The sequence below is a fragment of the Gorilla gorilla genome, chromosome X, assembly GCF_029281585.2.
Source record: "Gorilla gorilla gorilla isolate KB3781 chromosome X, NHGRI_mGorGor1-v2.1_pri, whole genome shotgun sequence".
NCBI lineage: Eukaryota > Metazoa > Chordata > Mammalia > Primates > Hominidae > Gorilla > Gorilla gorilla.
In genome coordinates this window covers 112,572,105-112,590,851 of record NC_073247.2, presented here as the reverse complement: position 1 = coordinate 112,590,851, position 18,747 = coordinate 112,572,105, and the positions used below count along the sequence as shown (strand labels likewise).

At 39.4% G+C, this 18,747-nt stretch overlaps 1 pseudogene; it reads right to left on the bottom strand.

The window, feature by feature from the left end:
• Positions 1 to 16,613: 16,613 nt before the first annotated feature.
• LOC101128503 (double-strand-break repair protein rad21 homolog) lies at positions 16,614 to 18,514 on the bottom strand (annotated as a pseudogene).
• Between the last annotated feature and the right edge of the window lie 233 nt (positions 18,515 to 18,747).

Here is an 18,747-nt window from a genome sequence, read left to right as displayed (position 1 = left end):
CCAGCCTGGGCAACAAGAGGGAAACTCCATCTCCAAAATAAAAGTATATGAAATATGATAAATATTTAGAAAAAATTAATAAGTGCTAGTTTACACCGTGAAGCATATCACTTTAAGAAGTAATTCTGGTAAAGATGGAAAGTTTGAGAAGAGTATACCCATTTCCATGACTCTAGAGTCCCATTTGCAATCACTGTGTGACCAAGAGGACACCTTGTGTAATGGAATGGTCCAAAAGGAGATTTACAGCTCTGTAGAAGGCACAGTTTCAAAGAGTTTTGGTGTGTGTCATTGTTCCGTTGTGGTGAACTTTTGCTAAATGCGTGTACGGCTGAGTATATTTCTAACTCAGTGTTTGGCAAACTTACATAAACAAAAGATTAACCTGGGGTCTTTAAGTAAGAGTATAGATTCCTGGGGCTCCACCCCAGCCCTATGGAATGGGACTCCAGGGAAAGAACTTGGGAATCGTTATATTTAAACAAGTGCCACTGGCGATTCTTAGGGTCAGGTAATTTGAGTAGCATTGTAGTTATTGAGGTAGCTTTATGGCAGCATTTAAGACACGCATGCTTTCTTATGAAATTTTCCTTAAAGTAGTTCTCAAAGTTCTCAACCCTTGTGGAGGAGCATTTTTGGAAATGTACAGTGGCATTTTCAGTTGTTGCAATGACTACTGCTAGGGGAAGAGAAGCCAGAGATGATAAATGGACTGCCATGTCCAAGGCAGTTCTACAGGATGAACCCCTCCCCCCATTGAATGCCAATAATGTCTCTCCCCTTGAGAAACACTTAATATCAGCCATATTAGACCAAATGGACCCTGGATCTGAATGCTATGTTGCACTGCCAGCCTTGCATAAATAATTTTTACTTTAGCCTTCTTACAACTGTGTAGCTGATCCCAATGAGTTAGTAATAATAAAAGCTAACATTTATTAAGCACTTGCTGTGTCCTCATTGTATTAGTTTTCTATTGCTGTGTAACAAATTTCCACAAACTTAGTGGCTTACAACACTCATATATTAGCTCACAGTTCTGTAGGTCAGAAGTTTGGGTGGACATGAGTGGGTTCTTTGCTTAGGATCTCACAAGGCTGAAATCAAGGTGTTATACTCTTATCTGGAATCTTTGGGAGAAGAATCAGCTTCCAAGCTCATTTTTCTTGTTGGCAGAATTTGGTTGGCTGTGGTTGTAGGACCGAGGTCCTTGTTTCTTTGCTGGCTGTTGGCTGGAGGGCTGTAGCTCTTAGCTCCTAAGGGCTTCTTTTTGGTCCTTACATGTGGGTTTCTACATCTCAGAGCCAGTGATGACACATTGAAACCTTCTTATGCTGTGAATCTCTGACCAGAGATTCTCTCTTTTGACCAGCTGGGGAGAACTCTGCTTTTAAATGGCTCTTGTGTTTAGGCAAGGCCTACCCAGATAATCTCCCTGTATTAAAGTCAACTGTGCTATGTGAAAACCTAATCATGAGAGTAAAATCCATTATAATCACAGTCTTAGGAATTATGCAGGGCAAATACATCAAGAGGTCAAGAAATCTTGGAGCCAGTCAACTGTACCCATTTTATTGATAAACATGTCTAAAGAAGTTTCAGTAACTTTGCCTAGGTCCCACAACAAGCAAGCTAAGGCATGGTTTGAGCTCAGGTTGCTCTGGCTCCAGAGACTGCTTAATTGTTATATCTCCTGCCTCTCAATGTAACTGAGGAAATATGGATGGCTCAGCATATTTTGTCACTGTTTTTAGGAAAGAGTACAGAACATGTGACCTGGTGATGGTGGGTCCGTGGCTTATAACAATGAGCTACTCAAGAAAAGAGCGGGGGACTTAGCCAGGGCTTGTTCTGCTATCATCAGCCGTCTGTGGAAAATAGACTATTGGTTCTGTGACTTCAGCAACCAACTTCACTCTACTGGTTATAAAAGAAGAGGTGTGTGCAAGGGATATATCCGAAGTGCTTGCTTTTTTATATTTAGATTTCACTTATACACTGTGTGCTAGTGACTCCTGCCTCAGTGCCTGTCTTGTGAGAGTCTTTCCCTTCATTGATATACTCCCTGAGTGACAGCATTTCCTTTGCCTCCAGTTTATAGCAAAATGAAGACAGAAGGTGGGATGCTTCATGCTGTTGTTGATGTTATGACTGAGCCTCAGTTAACGATATAGGTATGATATGAAAAGGTAGGGGGAACACAAGCAAAGAAGCATTTCTACAAAAAACGGGGCTAAATATATAGGGTAAATGTTATTTGGGGCTTTGAATGGAGGAGAAAGGGAACCTAGTGGAGAATCAAAGAATTTGGGAGACCACAGTCATGATTTGTGGGGCACTGGCAGAAAACTTTGTTGAAAAGTCCTGAGTTCTTAACCAGTCATGTCGATGACACTAAGAATCTTGAGTGAGGTAAACGTAAGTGAAACAAGCAGAGATATTCAAGACTGTGAAGGCACAGAGACTTGGGTTCTTTCTCCCAGTCATAAAGGATTAAATTTCTAAGGCTGGGGTACATACTACTTCATGTTTGATCCATGTTTGAACCTCTTCAAAGAGTCGTGGAATAAAATCCCTCATTGGTCTCGCAGGGGATATCTGGAAAGGCAGCAACTCCTGGATAGTTGTCATTGCATGAAAAAGGTGCCAGATGAGACTGGTAGCGTTACCTGTGTTAAGAGAAATCTTCAATGAGCAGCGCCTGCAAGAGCTAAGGAAACTTGTAGCCAGAGAGCACCTGAATGCTGACGTGGATTCTGATCAATAACAGGATGAAGATATCAATTGGTCTGCTTTCTAGAAAGAAATATCATTCTTAAGTTCTGCACTGCTGCATTATCAGGCTGGTTCTACAGCAATGTCTATACTTTCTGGGAATATTTGAGGGTTCAGCCCTGTGGCTACTCTACAGAGAGTTGTCTAGTCCATCAAAACTGGTCATGTTGTAGCATTTTCATTTTTTATTTCTTAGCTAATAGATTTTATTCTCAATACACACTGCATGCATTTCTTTTATTCCTTTCCCAGAATCCTGTTCCTTCAAAGAAGGTTCAGAGTTGTTCACCTGCTCAAAGGATGTGTTATGAGATATGTTGTTTGCTAGACGGCCAGGGAGTTCAACTGAATTGGAGGAAGATTTGCCCTATTCTTGGCCATGGCATGGTGACCTCTTATTACTGAATAAGGACTGCTTCAAAGCCAATCATTGGGGAAAACTAGGTAAGAGGAAGAAGTCTTTGAGGTTTTGTTTTGTTTAAGAACCAGAACAATAGGATATTGTTGGCTAGCACATGGCATCCAGGGTTTAGCAAAATGAAGGTGAGTATTCACCAGATAGCACTCAAACTCAAACAGTGTGCTGTTGGGTAAGTGTGGCTGGGTAAAGTGTGTGGATAATGGTATCAGACTGGGGAAAATGGAGTGATAATGACTAAGAAGAGCTAACATTTGCGAAGGGCTGTATAGACTACAAGGCTTTTCTACATGGATCTCATTTGATTCTCACAAAACCCATGAGATCATTTTAGTATGTTACCTTTTTTTGTAGTAAAATATATATAACTTAAAATTTACCATTTTAGCCATTTTTAAGTGTACAGTTCAGGGTCATTAAGTACATTCATATTGTTGTGCGCCAGTCTCCACCATTCGTCTCCAGAATTTTTTTATTTTCCCAAAATGAAACTCCATACCCATTAAATGCTAACTGCCCATCCCCTCCTCGTAGCCCCTAACAACCACTGTTCTACTTTCTGTCTCTATGAATTTGACTACTCTAGGTACATCATGTAAGTAGAATCATACAATATTTGTCCCTCTGTGGTTGACTTATTTCACTTAGCATAATGTCTTTAAGGTTCATCTATGTTGTGTCCATGTGTCAGAATTTCTTTAGTTTTTAAGACTGAATATTTTATTGTATATATATTATATATAAATACACATTTTGTTTATTCATCTGTTAATGGACACTTGGGTTGCTTTCACCTTTTGGCTATTGTGAATCATACTGCTATGAACGTGGGTATACAAGTATCTCTTTTGAGTCCCGGCTTTCAGTTCTTTTGTGCCCAGAAGTGGAATTGCTAGGTCCCATGGTGTGATGATTAGTTTTAGGTGTCAACTTGTCTGGATTAAGGAATAACTAGAGAACAGGTGAAGCATTATTTTTTGGTGTTTCTGTGAGTGTGTTTACAGAGGATATTGGCATGTGAGTGTGAGTGGACTAAGTGGGGAAGATTTGCCCTCAATGTGGGCAGGCACCATCTAATCAGCTGGAGCCAGGATAGAACAAAAATAGCAGAAAGATTTTTCTCGCTCTTGCAGGTGGGATACACTCTTCTCCTGCCCTTAGACATCAGCACTCCAGGCTCTTTATCCTTTGGACTCTAGCAGCCCCCTGGGTTCTCATGCCTTCAGACTTGAATGGGGCCATGCTACTGGCATTCTAAGGTCTCCAATTTGCAGAAAGCCTGTTGTGGGACTTATCAGCCTCCATAATCACATGAGCGAATTCCCCTAATAAATCCCCTCTTGTATCTTTCTCTCTATATATAGCCTATTGGTTTTGTCTGTGGAGAACCTTGACTAATATACATGGTAATTTTATGTTTGATCTGTTGAGAAACTGTCATACTCTTTTTGACAGTGGTTGCACCATTTTACATTCCTACAGCAATGCACAAGAGTTCCAATTTCTCCATATCCTTGCCAACATTTGTTATTTTCTGTTTTTTATAATAGCCATCCTAAGGGGTGTGAAATGGTATTTCATTGTGGTTTTGATTTGTATTTCTCTAGTGGTTAGTGATGTTGAACATCTTTTCATATGTTTACTGGTCATTTGTATAACTTCTTTGAAGTTCAGGTTCTTTGCCCATTTTTAAATCAGGTTGTTTGTTTTTTTTTGTTGTTGAGTCATAGCAGTTCTTTATATATTCTGGATATTAGTCCCTTATCACATATATGATATGCAAATATTTTCTCCTATTCTGTGGGTTGCCTTTTCACTCTGCTGATAGTGTCCTTTGATATACAAAAGTTTTTAATTTTGATGGAGTCCAACTCATATAATTTTAAATTGTTGCCTGTACTTTTTGTATCAGATACAAGAAATCTTTGCTAAATCTTGTTATGAAACTTTCCCCCTATGTTTTCTTCTAAGAGTTTTATAGTTTTAGCTCTTACATTTAGGTCTTTAATCTAATTTGAATTTGAATTAATTTTTGCATGGTGCAAGGTAAGGGTCCAACTTCATTTTTTTCTATGCGGACATACAGTTTTCCCGGCACCATTTGTTGAAAAGACTTTCTTTTCCCCATTGGATGGTCTTGGCACCCTTGTTGAGAATTATTTGACCATATATGCAAGGGTTTATTTCTGGGCTCTTTATTATTCCATTAGTCTGTATGTCTGTCTTTATGCCACATGGTTTTGATTACTGTAGCTTGTAGTTTTGAAATCAGGAAGTGAGAGACCACCAAGTTTAAAAAAAATTTTTTTTTTCAAAATTGTTTTGGTTCTTTGCGATTCCTTGAATTTCCATATGAATTTTAGGGTTTATTTTTCTATTTCTGCAAAAACATAATTAGGATTTTATTTAATAATAGGGATTGCATTGAATTTGTAGATCACTTTGGGTAGTATTGACATCTTAACAATTTTAAGTCTTCCAACTCATTAATATGGGATGTATTTCCATCTATTTGTGTCTTCTTTAGCTTCTTTCAGCAACATTTTGTAGTTTTCTGTGTACAAGTCTTTCACCTCTTTGGTTAAGTTTATTTCTAAGAATATTATTATTTTCAATGCTACTGTAAATGGAATTGTTTTCTTAATTTCCTCTTCAGATTGTTTAATGCCAATATAGATACATAACTCATTTTTGTGTGTTGATTTTGTATTCTGCAACTTTGCTGAATTCATTTACTAGTTCTAACAGTGATTTTGGGGAAATATTTACAGTGTTCTACCTGTAAGATCATATCCTCTGCAAACAGAGATAATATTACTTCTTCCTTTCCAATTTGGATGCCTTTTGTTTCTGTCTTGCTTAATTGTTCTGGCCAAAAATTCCCATGCAATGGACTCCGTGAGGGTCTTTAGTTTTGGTGATTTAATGCTCTATTTTTGTGCTGGTTGGTCTCCTGCCAGGAAGTGGTGCTTTCCAGAAAGCATCAGCTGTAGTAGCGTGGAGAGGGACTGGTGGTGTGCAGGGCCCTAGAACTCCCAAGATTATATGCCCTTTGTTTTCCACTACGAGGGTGGATAGGGAAGGACCATCAGATGGGGGAAGGGCTAGGCATGTCTGAACTCAGACTCTCCTTGGGTGGATCTTGCTAAGGCTGCTGTGGAGGATGGGGGTGAGATTCCCAGGTCACTGGAGTTGTGCACCTAGGAGGATTATGGCTGTCTCTGCTGAGTCATGCAGGTTGTCAGGGAAGTGGGGGAAAGCCGGCAGTCACAGGCCTCACCCAGCTCCCACACAAACTGAAGGGCAGGTCTCATTATTATTTATCTGGGAATGTCTTAATTTGTCCCTCATTTCTGAAGGGCAGTTTTCCAAGATGTAGAATTATCTGTTGACATTAAAAAAAAAAATTCCTGTGAGTTTCCCAACTGCGGAAGTGGGAAAGGTAGACCCTCCTCTCCTGAAGACACACCCCCACTGGAGAGGCTGAAGGTCTGTTTGCAGGTGAAGTTTCCAGATTTACCTGGAGCTGAGTCAAGTTAGAGAGCCGAGTGAAATACAGAGGTAGAGGACCCAGGAACTTGCTGGGACCCAAGCAGCCCATTCCTGCCTGGCACCACAGGGATCCATCGGCCAGAGGAGCAGGGAGTGAAACTCCACAGGGAGAAGGAATTCTCTAGCTGAACTTTGTAACAATTTGAATGTGGCGAGAAGCCTTCTGGCCAGAACTCAGCGGAGGGCGTGAATTGGGCACGCATACTTCACAGGCAGGGAGAAGAATTAAAGCCCTTTTCTCTCACAGCTGGGAGGCAGATAGCCTTGAGCAAGTTTTCAAGCCCTTCTCACTCTCCGCCTGGAAACAGACTTGGGGCTGTTGGTCAGGGCACGGTGGGAATGAGACCTGCCCTTCAGTTTGTGTGGGAGCTGGGTGAGGCCTGTGACTGCCGGCTTTCCCCCACTTCCCTGACAACCTGCATGACTCAGCAGAGACAGCCATAATCCTCCTAGGTGCACAACTCCAGTGACCTGGGAATCTCACCCCCATCCTCCACAGCAGCCTTAGCAAGATCCACCCAAGGAGAGTCTGAGTTCAGACATGCCTAGCCCTTCCCCCATCTGATGGTCCTTCCCTATCCACCCTCGTAGTGGAAAACAAAGGGCATATAATCTTGGGAGTTCTAGGGCCCTGCACACCACCAGTCCCTCTCCACGCTACTACAGCTGATGCTTTCTGGAAAGCACCACTTCCTGGCAGGAGACCAACCAGCACAAAAATAGAGCATTAAATCACCAAAACTAAAGACCCTCACGGAGTCCATTGCACCCTCCGCCACCTCCACTGGAACAGGTGCTGGTATCCACGGCTGAGATACCCAGTAATATGACAATACAAGGCTCTTCCACACCCCCCAAAAATTACAGTACTTCACCAGCAATGGATCCAAACCAAGAAGAAATAGCTGGTTTACCTGAAAAAGAATTCAGGAGGTTAGTTATTAAGCTAATCAGGGAGGGACCAGAGAAAGGCGAAGCCCAATACAAGGAAGTTCAAAAAATGATACAAGAAGTGAAGGGAGAAATATTCATGGAAATAGATAGCTTAAGGAAACCACAGTCAAAAACTCAGGAAACTTTGGACACACTTTTAGAAATGTGAAATTCTCTGGAAAGTCTCAGCAATAGAACTGAACAAGTAGAATAAAGAAATTCAGAGCTTTAAGATAAGGTCTATGAATTAACCCAATCCAGCAAAGACAAAGAAAAAAGAATAAGGAAATATGAACAAAGCCTCCAAGAAATCTGGAATTATGTTAAATGACCAAACTTAAGAATAATCAGTGTACCTGAGAAAGAAGAGAATTCTAAAAGCCTGGAAAACATGTTTAAGGGAATAATCGAGGAAACCTTTCCTGGCCTTGCGAGAGACCTAGATGTCCAAATACAAGAAGCACAAAGAACACCTGGGAAATTCATCACAAAAAGATATTCACCTAGGCACTTTGTCATCAGGTTATCCAAACTTAAGACCAAGGAAAGAATCTTAAGAGCTGTGAGACAGAAGCACCAGGTTACCTATAAAGGAAAGCCTATCAGATTAGCAGCAGATTTCTCAACAGAAACCCTACAAGCAAGAAGGGACCGGGGACCTATCTTCAGCCTCCTCAAACAAAATAATTATCAGCCAAGAATTTTGTATCCAGAGAAACTAAGTATCATATATGAAGGAAAGATACAGTCATTTTCAGACAAACAAATGCTGAGAGAATTTGCCATTAGGAAACCACCATTACAAGAACTGCTAAAAGGATCTCTAAATCTTGAAAACACATAAAAACAGAACTTCTTTAAAGCATAAATCATAGAGGACCTATGAAACAAAAATATAAGTTAAAAAGCAAAAACAACAAAAACCAAAGTACACAAGCAACAAAGAGCATGATGAAAGCAACAGTACCTCACGTTTCAATACTAACATTGAATATAAATGGTCTAAATGCTCCGCTTAAAAGATACAGAACTGCAGAATGAATAAGAACTCACCAACCATCTGCTGCCTTCAGGAGACTCACCTAATACATAAGGACTCACATAAACTTAAAATAAAGGGGTGGAAAAAGGCATTTCATGCAAATGGACACCAAAAACGAGCAGGGGTAGCTATTCTTAGACAAAACAAACTTTAAAGCAATAGCAGTTAAAAAAGACAAAGAGGGACAGTATATAATGGTAAAAGGCCTTTCCAACAGGAAAATATCACAATCCTAAACATATAGGCACCTAACACTGGAACTCCAAAATTAATAAAACAGTTACTAATACACCTAAGAAATGAGATAGATAGCAACACAATAATCATGGAGGACTTCATTACTCCACTGACAGCCATAGACAGTTCATCAAGGCAGAAAGTCAACAAAGAAACAATGGATTTAAACTATACGTTGGAACAATTGGACTTAACAGATATATACAGAACATTTCATCCAACAACTGCAGAATAAAACATTCTATTCAACAATACATGGAACTTTCTCCAAGATAGACTATATGATAGGCCATAAAATGAGCTTCAATAAATTTAAGAAAATTGAAATTATATCAAACACTCTCTCAGACCACAGTGGAATAAAACTGGAAATCAACTTCAAAGGGAACCTTCAAAACCATGCAAATACATGGAAGTTAAATAACCTGGTCCTGAATGAGCATTGGGTCAAAAACGAAATCAAGATGGAAATTTAAAAACTCTTCAAACTGAATGACAATAATGCCACAACTATCAAAACCTCTGGGATTCAGCAAAGGCAGTGCTAAGAGGAAAGTTCATAGCCCTAAACGCCTACATCAAAAACTCTGAAAGAGCACAAACAGACAATCTAAGGTCACACCTCAAGGAACTAGAGAAACAAGAACAAACCAAACCCAAACCCAGCAGAAGAAAGGAAATCACCAAGATCAGAGCAGAACTAAGTGAAATTGAAACAAACAAAAATACAGAAGGTAAATGAAATGAAAAGCTGGTTCTTTGAAAGACAAATAAAATTGATAGACCATTAGCAAGATTAACCAAGTAAAGAAAAGAGAAAATCCAAATAAGCTCAGTAAGAAATGAGACGGGAGAGGGCCGGGTGCGGTGGCTCACGCCTGTAATCCCAGCACTTTGGGAGGCTGAGGTGGGCGGATCACGGGGTCAGGAGATCGAGACCATCCTGGCTAACACAGTGAAACCCCATCTCTACTAAAAATAGAAAAAAAATTAGCTGGGCATGGTGGTGGGTGCCCGTAGTCCCAGCTACTCGGGAGGCTGAGGCAGGAGAATGACGTGAACCCAGGAGTGGAGGTTGCAGTGAGCTGAGATGGTGCCACTGCACTCCAGCCTGGGGGACAGAGCGAGACTCCATCTCAAAAAAAAAAAAAAAAGGAAAGAAATGAAATGGGAGATATTACAACTGACACCACAGAAACAGAAGATCATTCAAGGCTGCTATGAATACCTTTATGCACATAAACTAGAAAACCCAGAAGAGATGGATAAATTCCTGGAAAAATACAACCAAGATACCCTGAACAGACCAACAACAAGCAGTGAGATTGAAATGGTAATTTTAAAAATTACCAACAAAAAAAGTCCAGGACCAGATGGATTCACAGCAGACTTCTAGCAGACATTCAAAGAACTGGTATCAATCCTTTTGACACTATTTTACAAGACAGAGAAAGAAGGAACCCTCCCTAATTCATTCTATGAAGCCAGCATCATCCTAATACCAAAACCAGCAAAGAACATAACCAAAAAAGACAATTACAGACCAATATTTTTGATGAACACAGATGCTAAAATCCTCAACAAAATGCTAGCTAACCAGTTCTTACAACATATCAAAAAGATAATCCACCATGATCAAGTAAGTTTTGTACCAGGGATGCAGGGATGGTTTTACCTACACAAGTCAATAAATGTTATACACCACATAAACAGAATTAAAAACAAAAATCACATGATCATCACAATACATGCAGAAAAAGCATTTGACGAAACCCAGCATTCCTATATGATTAAAACTCTGAGTAAAATCGGCATACAAGGGACATACCTTAATGTAATAAAATCCATCTATGACAAACCCACAGCCGACATAATACTGATTGAGGAAAAGTTGAAACCATTCCCTCTGAGAACTGGAACAAGACAAGCATGCCCACTCTCACCACTCCTCTTCAACATAGTACTGAAGTCCTAGCCAAAGCAATCAGACAAGAGAAAGAAATAAAGGGCATCCAATTGGTAAAGAGGAAGTCAAACTGTCACTGTTTGCTGATGATATGATCATGTTAGATATGAGTTCTAAATTTCTTTTCAAAGAATTAATATGTCAGTATGTTCAATTCTTTGCCTTCTACTTTTAAACTTAACTTCCTCGTAAAGCAACCTTTTTCGGTTACCTACTCCACCCTGACTCATTCTGATCACCTGCTCCACCCTACATTCCAATCACCTGCTCCACCCTAACTTATTCCAATTACCTGCTACCTGCTCTGCCCTGACTCCCTCCAAAGCACTCACCCCATCATTCTCTTTAAATTAGCTGGTCGGAATTAGTTTAGTCTGTTCGGTCTAACCCTAGCCAATAGGGGAACAACAGCAGCAGGGGCCATGTGTGTCAGGGATAAGAACCCCTTCCCCTCATCCAAGTGTGTGCTCACCATTGTTCCATCTGTAAGGGCGCACCCTTCTATAGAGAAGTAACTAGCCTTGCTGAGAATTAAAAAGAAAATTTTATATTTGAGTGCTATTTCTTTTGTGCCACTGAAACTTTATATATAGCAGTCATTTACCTTGAAACCCCTAAAGACTCCTCCAGAAAGCTCCTAGAACTGATAAAAGAATTCAGCAAAATTTCTGCATACAAGATTAATGTACACAAATAAGTAGCTCTTCTATACACCAACAGCAACCAAGCAGAGAATCAAATCAAGAACTCAACCCCTTTTGCAATAGTTGCAAAAAAAAAAAAAACACTTTAGGAATATACCTAACCAATGAGTTAAAAGACCTTTACAAGGAAAACTACAAACACTGCTGTAAGAAATCATATATGACACAAACAAATGGAAACATCTCCCATGCTCATGGATGGGTAGAATTAATATTGTGAAAATGACCATACTGCCAAAAGCCATCTACAAATTCAATGCAATCTCTATCAGAATACCACCATCATTCTTCACAGAATTAGAAAAAAACAATTCCCAAAATCATATGGAACCAAAAAAGAGCCCGCATAGCCAAAGCAAGACTAAGCAAAAAGGACAAATGTGGAGGCATCACACTAGCTGATTTCAAACTATACTATAAGGCCATAGTCACCAAAACAACGTGGTACTGGTATAAAAATAGGCACGTAGACCAATGGAACAGAATAGAGAACCCAGAAATAGACCCAAATACTTAGAGCCAACTGATCTTCAACAAAGCAAACAAAAACGTAAAGTGGGAAAAGGGCACCTTTTTCAACAAATGGTGCTGGGGTAATTGGCTAGCCACATGTAGGAGAATGACAATGGATCCTCATCTCTCACCTTATACAAAAATCAACTCAAGATGGATTAAAGACTTAAACCTAAGACCTGAAACTATAAAAATTCTAGAAGATAACATTGGAAAAACCCTTCTAGACATTGGCTTCGGCAAGGATTTCATGACCAAGAACCCAAAAGCAAATGCAATAAAAAGATAAATAGCTGGGATCTAATTAAACTAAAGAGCTTTTGCACAGAAAAGGAACAGTCAGCAGAGTAAACAGACAACCCACAGAGTGGGAGAAAAGCTTCAGAATCTATACATCTGACAAAGGACTAATATCCAGAATCTACAACGAACTCAAACAAATCAATAAGAAAGAAAAACCCACAATCCCATCAAAAAGTGGACTAAGGAGATGAATAGACAATTCTCAAAAGATACACAAATGGCAAAAAAAAGCTCAGCATCACTAATGATCAGGGAAATGCAAATCAAAACCACAATGCAATACCTCCTTACTCCTGCAAGAATGGCCATAATAAAAAAAACTGGTAGACGTTGGTGTGGATGTGGTAAACAGGGAACACTTCCACACTGCTGGTGGAAAGTAAACTACTACAGCCACTATGGAAAATAGTGTGGAGATTCTTTAAAGAACTAAAAGTGAACTACCATTTGATCCAGCAATCCCACTACTGGGTATCTACCCAGAGGAAAAGAAGTCATTATTCAAAAAAGATAACTTGCATATGTATGTTTATAGCGGCACAATTCACAATTGCAAAATCATGGAACCAACCCAAATGCCCAGCAATCAACAAGTGGATAAAGAAACTGTGGTATATATATATGATGGAATACTGTGCAGCCATAAAAAGGAATGAATTAGCAGCATTTGCAGTGACCTGGATGAGATTGGAGACTATTATTCTAAGTTAAGTAACTCAGGAATGGAAAACCAAGCATCATGTGTTCTCACTGATATGCGCGAGCTAAGCTATGAGGACACAAAAGTATAAGAATGATACAATGGACTTTGGGGACTTGGGGGGAAGAGTGGGAGGTGGGTGAGGGATGAAAGACTACAAATATAGTGCAGTGTATACTGCTTCGGTGACAGGTCACCAAAATCTCACAAATCACCATTAAATAACTTACTCATGTAACCAAATACCACCTGAACTCCAATAACTTATGGAAAAATAAAATAACAATTAAAAAATTTCCTTTAAATATGGTATTCAATTCCTTGTGTCCTTCAAGGTTTTTGCTGGGAAATCCACTGATAATGTTATTGAAGATCCATTGTGCATGATGAGTTACTTTTCTCTTGCTTCTTTCAAGATTCTTGAGGGGGCCTTAGACTTTGTATTGTATTCCTTTACCTCTGATCTCTTGCCCCCGGTTTCTGTGAGTCTGTAGTCCCCCTGCAGTGTTCCATGTCTTTGGCTTTTGTTAGAATATAATGTGTCTTGGTATGTACTGCTTTGGGTTTATCCTACCTGGAGATCAGCAAGATTTTTGGATTTGTGAATCAATGCCTTTCCTCAAATTTGGGAAGTTTTCAGCCATTATTTTTTCAAATAGTTCCTCTGCTCCTTTCTTTATCCCATCACCATCTGAGATTTCTGTAATGCATATATTGGTTAGCTTGATGGTATCCCATAGGTCTCTTAGTCTCTGTCCACTTTTCTTAATTATTATTATTATTATTTGGTCTTCAGATTCAATAATTTCAAAGGACTTATCTTCAAGTTCACTGATTCTTTTTTCTTCCTATTTGAATCTACTGTTGAATCCCTCTAGGCGTTTTTCAATTCAGATACTGTATTTTCAGCTCCAGAATTTCTGTTTGGTTCCTTTTTATAGTTTCTCTTTTTTAATATTCTCTTTTGTTTATGTGTCATTTTTCTCATTTCCTTTAGTTCTTTGAGTTTTCATTTAGCTCTTTGAGCATATTTAAGACATTTTGTCTTTGTCTAGTACTTCTGATGCTTGTGTTTCTTCAGGGACAGTTTCTGACAGTTTATTTTCTTCCTTTGAATGGGCCATATTTTCCTGTTTCTTTGCATGATTTGTTATGTTTTTGTTCATTTTTAAAATTGATCATTCAAAAAAACAGCCACCTCTGCTAGTCATTACAGGTAGGTTCTGTGCCAGGGAAGACCTTCACTAATTAGCAGGGCATGCTGTCAGCTTTGGGATCAGCCCCATGTGAGGTCTTAAGGTCTTCTTAGACCTCTTCTGGCTATGCATTTTGCCTTGGTCTGGGTATCTGTTGTTGTTGTTGTTGTTGTTGTTGTTGTTTTCCAGTTACCTTGAATGCATGACTGCTTAAAATGTCTCAATTTCCTAAAGAGTCTCACCTCTGCTTCTCGGAGGGTGGGCTTAGATGTTCTATTGTATTCTTCTACTTCTGATCTCTTGCTCCAGGTATCTGTGAGTTTGTAGGCCCCCTGCAGTGTTCATGAGTAGTGCCCACCATTTCCTGTGGCTTTTCCTGAGCCTGAGTATCCAGCCATGTTGCTTTTCCCTGTCTGACCTCCGAATTAGGTAAAACAGAGACCAGTACCTCAGGCAGCCCCTTGACAGGTTAGAATGTTGCAAATAAAGTCCACTCTCCTCTCTCTGGGGTTCCAGGGAGGGAATTGGGAGCAGGGCTGCTGCTTCCCCAGGTGTGCCAGGAGGGAAGGATGGGGTACAGGCAAGTAAAAATGTCACAACATTTCTAACCATTTTGACTGTATCATTTTCTTGACTAGGTGTTTGCTTGGTTGCTATAGAACTTTGAGTATTTTTCAGACTTCCTATAAAGTTATTGTAGCCAGTCTGTAATACTGTAATTTGTTTCAACTTATAACACAACTTTTATTAGAAAAGTTATACATAACATAGCATCAACTATTTTCAAGAACAATATTAAACCCAATAAGCAAAAAAAAAAAAAACAGACTAACAAAATGTGTAACAAGAAACCAATGACCTTTCTAAAATCAAACATTCAATTATCTACAATGTCTTTTTACAAACAGGGAAAACTCCATGGTTTACAGGCACAGCATATTGAAAATAAATCTGCAATAGCAATTTTTTACGGTTAAACTCTCAAGAAACGGAATCATTAAAACAGTAATGAGTTCACAAATTTAAAACATTTCACATAATTTTAAATTATTGGGTATACACTGAAGTCTGTTTCAAAAGTGATTTTTTTTCCCACGAAAGTGTCAACACTTAAGCTAGAACTTTCAGTGTTAATTTTGCCCTAAAAAGTTAAGGCGTAATCTGATAATCATAATAGTCACATGATTTCTGATGCTATCTGGTCTGTTAATATAGACTTTTATTTGGATGTGTTTTTCTTCAGTTAAATTATAGGAAACTGGATATAGGATTTCGTTGCAAAGCTATTAAAGTTCCAAACACAGGAGTGTGCAGCACTGGAAAAGGAGATCAGTACTAAAACTTACAATAAATATCAGAGAAGCCATTAGTTTTTACAGCATTGTCTGCTTAAAGGTTAAGTTGACCTGGTGTATAATTTCCCATCAGTCTGTCCTTGTGGTAGGCAGGGTAATTTCTGTTTTCATGATCTGAATAGTCAAATATATCCAAACATCTTTTTAAAACTTCTATTTATAGCTCCTAGAAAGTCTGCTATTTGATAGTCACTCTACTCTAATCAGGCCTATTTCTGCTCATTTTGGAGCCTCACTAAAATGACAGATTTCGAGATAGCGAAGTTCATCAGAAAGACTCAAATGGAATGATTTACAAAATAGAACACTTTAAACCAAGTCAGTCCTATCTGTTTGTAGCTGAAGGGTATCAGTCACAACACAATTTCACGTACACCTTTGCTCATTAGGGAATTACACTTAAAACGAATCTCAAGAGGGTGACCTTTGTTATTTCAGGTACCATCCCTAAGGAGAGTGGTTAACAAGAAGATTGCCAGTGTTACTACTGATGGAAAGGCTTTTTTTTTTCTTGTCAAAGACTCATACCATAGTTTTAAATTAAACTGTCAGGCATTTTCCCAGACAGGTTTTCCTTTTCAATGCAGTAATGAAGAACTAAGATAAAAATCATGACTTTCAACTGCCACTCAACATCATTGCATGCACCAGTATTGCACACATCTGTTCTGAACTGTTAATCTTCTGAGTCCTTAGGGTGCTGTTTTCTCCATCAGAGCACAAACACATCCATCTAATCAGTTTCCCTCAAAGATGAAACTGACAAATTTAATATACTGGGAAAAAATGAGAAAGAAAAAGGCAAAGACTTTGTACAGACAAAAATCTAAGTTTTCTCAAAGGGTTCTGTGTCTCCTACACATGGGGGCAATTTGTAAGCACTAGTGAAATGAACACTAGCTGTAATGCTTGTAGCTCCTCATAAAATATGGAACTTTGGCCCGGGTGTTGCGATGATGTTACTGTACAGTTCTTCCTGTGTCAGCTCAATAGCTTGCTGCTTTTTAAGAACCAAGAAGCTGTAGAACTTTGCAACAGTTTGTTTTCTGTTTGTGTTTTGATATAACTCAAGCAAACTGATAGATTCAGCTCCAGTTTTAGCAAGAGCTCACTGAAGACCATGAAGCATCTGCTGAGTCCTTTTCTTCCATCTTCTTTCTTCCTGATCTTGATCGCCCCCTGAAACATCTTCATCCTTTTCCCCTTCATCATCTTTTTTTTCCCCTTTTCTTTCTCATTCTCTTTTTCTGGCAGAAGTTCTAACTCTGGTATTAGCTGACAGATATTTGGAGGTTCTTCTTGGGGAAGCTCTACAGGCAGTATTTCCATCTGCTCAACCTGCTGAGGAGGCATCACAGGCTCTGGGTTAATTTGTCCAGCTTTTCACTTAACTCCCTGAGGTGGTGGTGGAGGCATAGCTGACTCATCCAGATTTGTTCTGCTGGCCTCATCACTGACTTCTGGAGATGGCTTGGCTCTTCCAAAATGGGCTTATCAATAACATCATGCTGCTGGTGTAGCTGTTGCTGGTTCTCTCTAGGAACCTCTGGATTTTCAAGTTCTTTGAGGAACTCATCCAAATCATCTGTCCCTCCTTTCCCCCTTTCTCTAAGGTCTTCTGGTACAAGTGGTGTAAGACAGCATGTAAAGAGCTTCAGTAGTCTGTTATTCCACAAAGGCTGAGCAGGTAAAGAAAACAGTTTTTCTACTCCTCCTGTCTCTTTCCACATCACCTATTTCTTGGTGGGTAGTGCCAGATCCAAAGTAGTAACAATATCAGAATAATCATTAAGTTGGGCTCCAATTGTCTTGCTATCCAAGTTTTTGACACTGTCAACAATTAGCTTCCTCTTCCTCTTGGCGTTTGTTTCTTTAACAGTTATATCAATAGGTTCCAATGCAAATGCTTCTTCCTCATTTGGAACAAGTGTTGTTTGATCAGTCATAGTTGGCTGGTTCAACAGGATTCACTGAATCAGGACTATGAGGCCCACCCATTGATGTATTATCATCCTCACCCGTATATACGGGTCATCATGTGCAGGCTGCTCTGGCAACATCACCTCTGCCTCAGAGAGGGCAGGGGGATCATCAAAGATACTACCATCATTATTACTAATAAGTTTGTCATCTAATATTCCACCATCATTTCTTTCTCCAAAATTATTATCTTTATATTGGTCTTCATATTCTAAATGGTTAATTTTCTCATTCAGATTGCTGGTGCTCTGTTCAGACTCTAATAGGAGATTAGAAGCAGTAGTGCCTACTAACATGTCATCATCCTCAAAAGCACTGCCTTCTCTCATCTCACGATCATCCATTCCAAAATCGCCAAAACCATTTTCTTGTAAAATACTGATATTCCCAACTTCTTCTCTCACGGTTATTTCTTCCACTCTACTCTGACCCAGGCTGAACTTCTGGGCCACATCGATGTCATCTAAGTCAGGCAGTGGCTGATCAAAGTCACTGATCAAAGTGGCTGATTCAAGTAAAGTAATGGTGTTATAAGCTGCTTCCTGATTTTCCTCAGGCAGGTCAACACCTGGTCAAAAAGCCATCTTTATCTTAATGAATGCTTCATTACAGTCTGCAAGAAGATATTTGGCTTTCCTGTGATAGATTCAAACTACTCCCAGTAAGAGATGTCCTGATGTCCGTAATGCTATCTTCACCTTTGGTGAGATGATACTCTCCATGCTGCTCTCTAAATTACACTGTAACACAGGGGCTTTGGTTAGCTTCTTATCCCAATGGGCTGCTAGCCAAATTTTGGCCAGAGGCCCTCTTACTGAGGACAAACTGTGCATAGAACATTGTTCTGGTTGGCTATGAAAATAGAAGGAAACCTTGCTCTCCACTGGGAGTTGGGCAAGCTGGGTCCAGTCTGTATTATTTTTTAAATGTTTTGTCAATTGAGAAAAATGATGAAATAAGTCCCAATCATTTTAGATTTATTTGCCAAAGTTAAGGACATGCCCGGGAGACAGGTCTATGCCTTTCTCCGAAGGTGATTTTGAGGGCTTCAAATTTAAAGGGGAAAGGGTAGG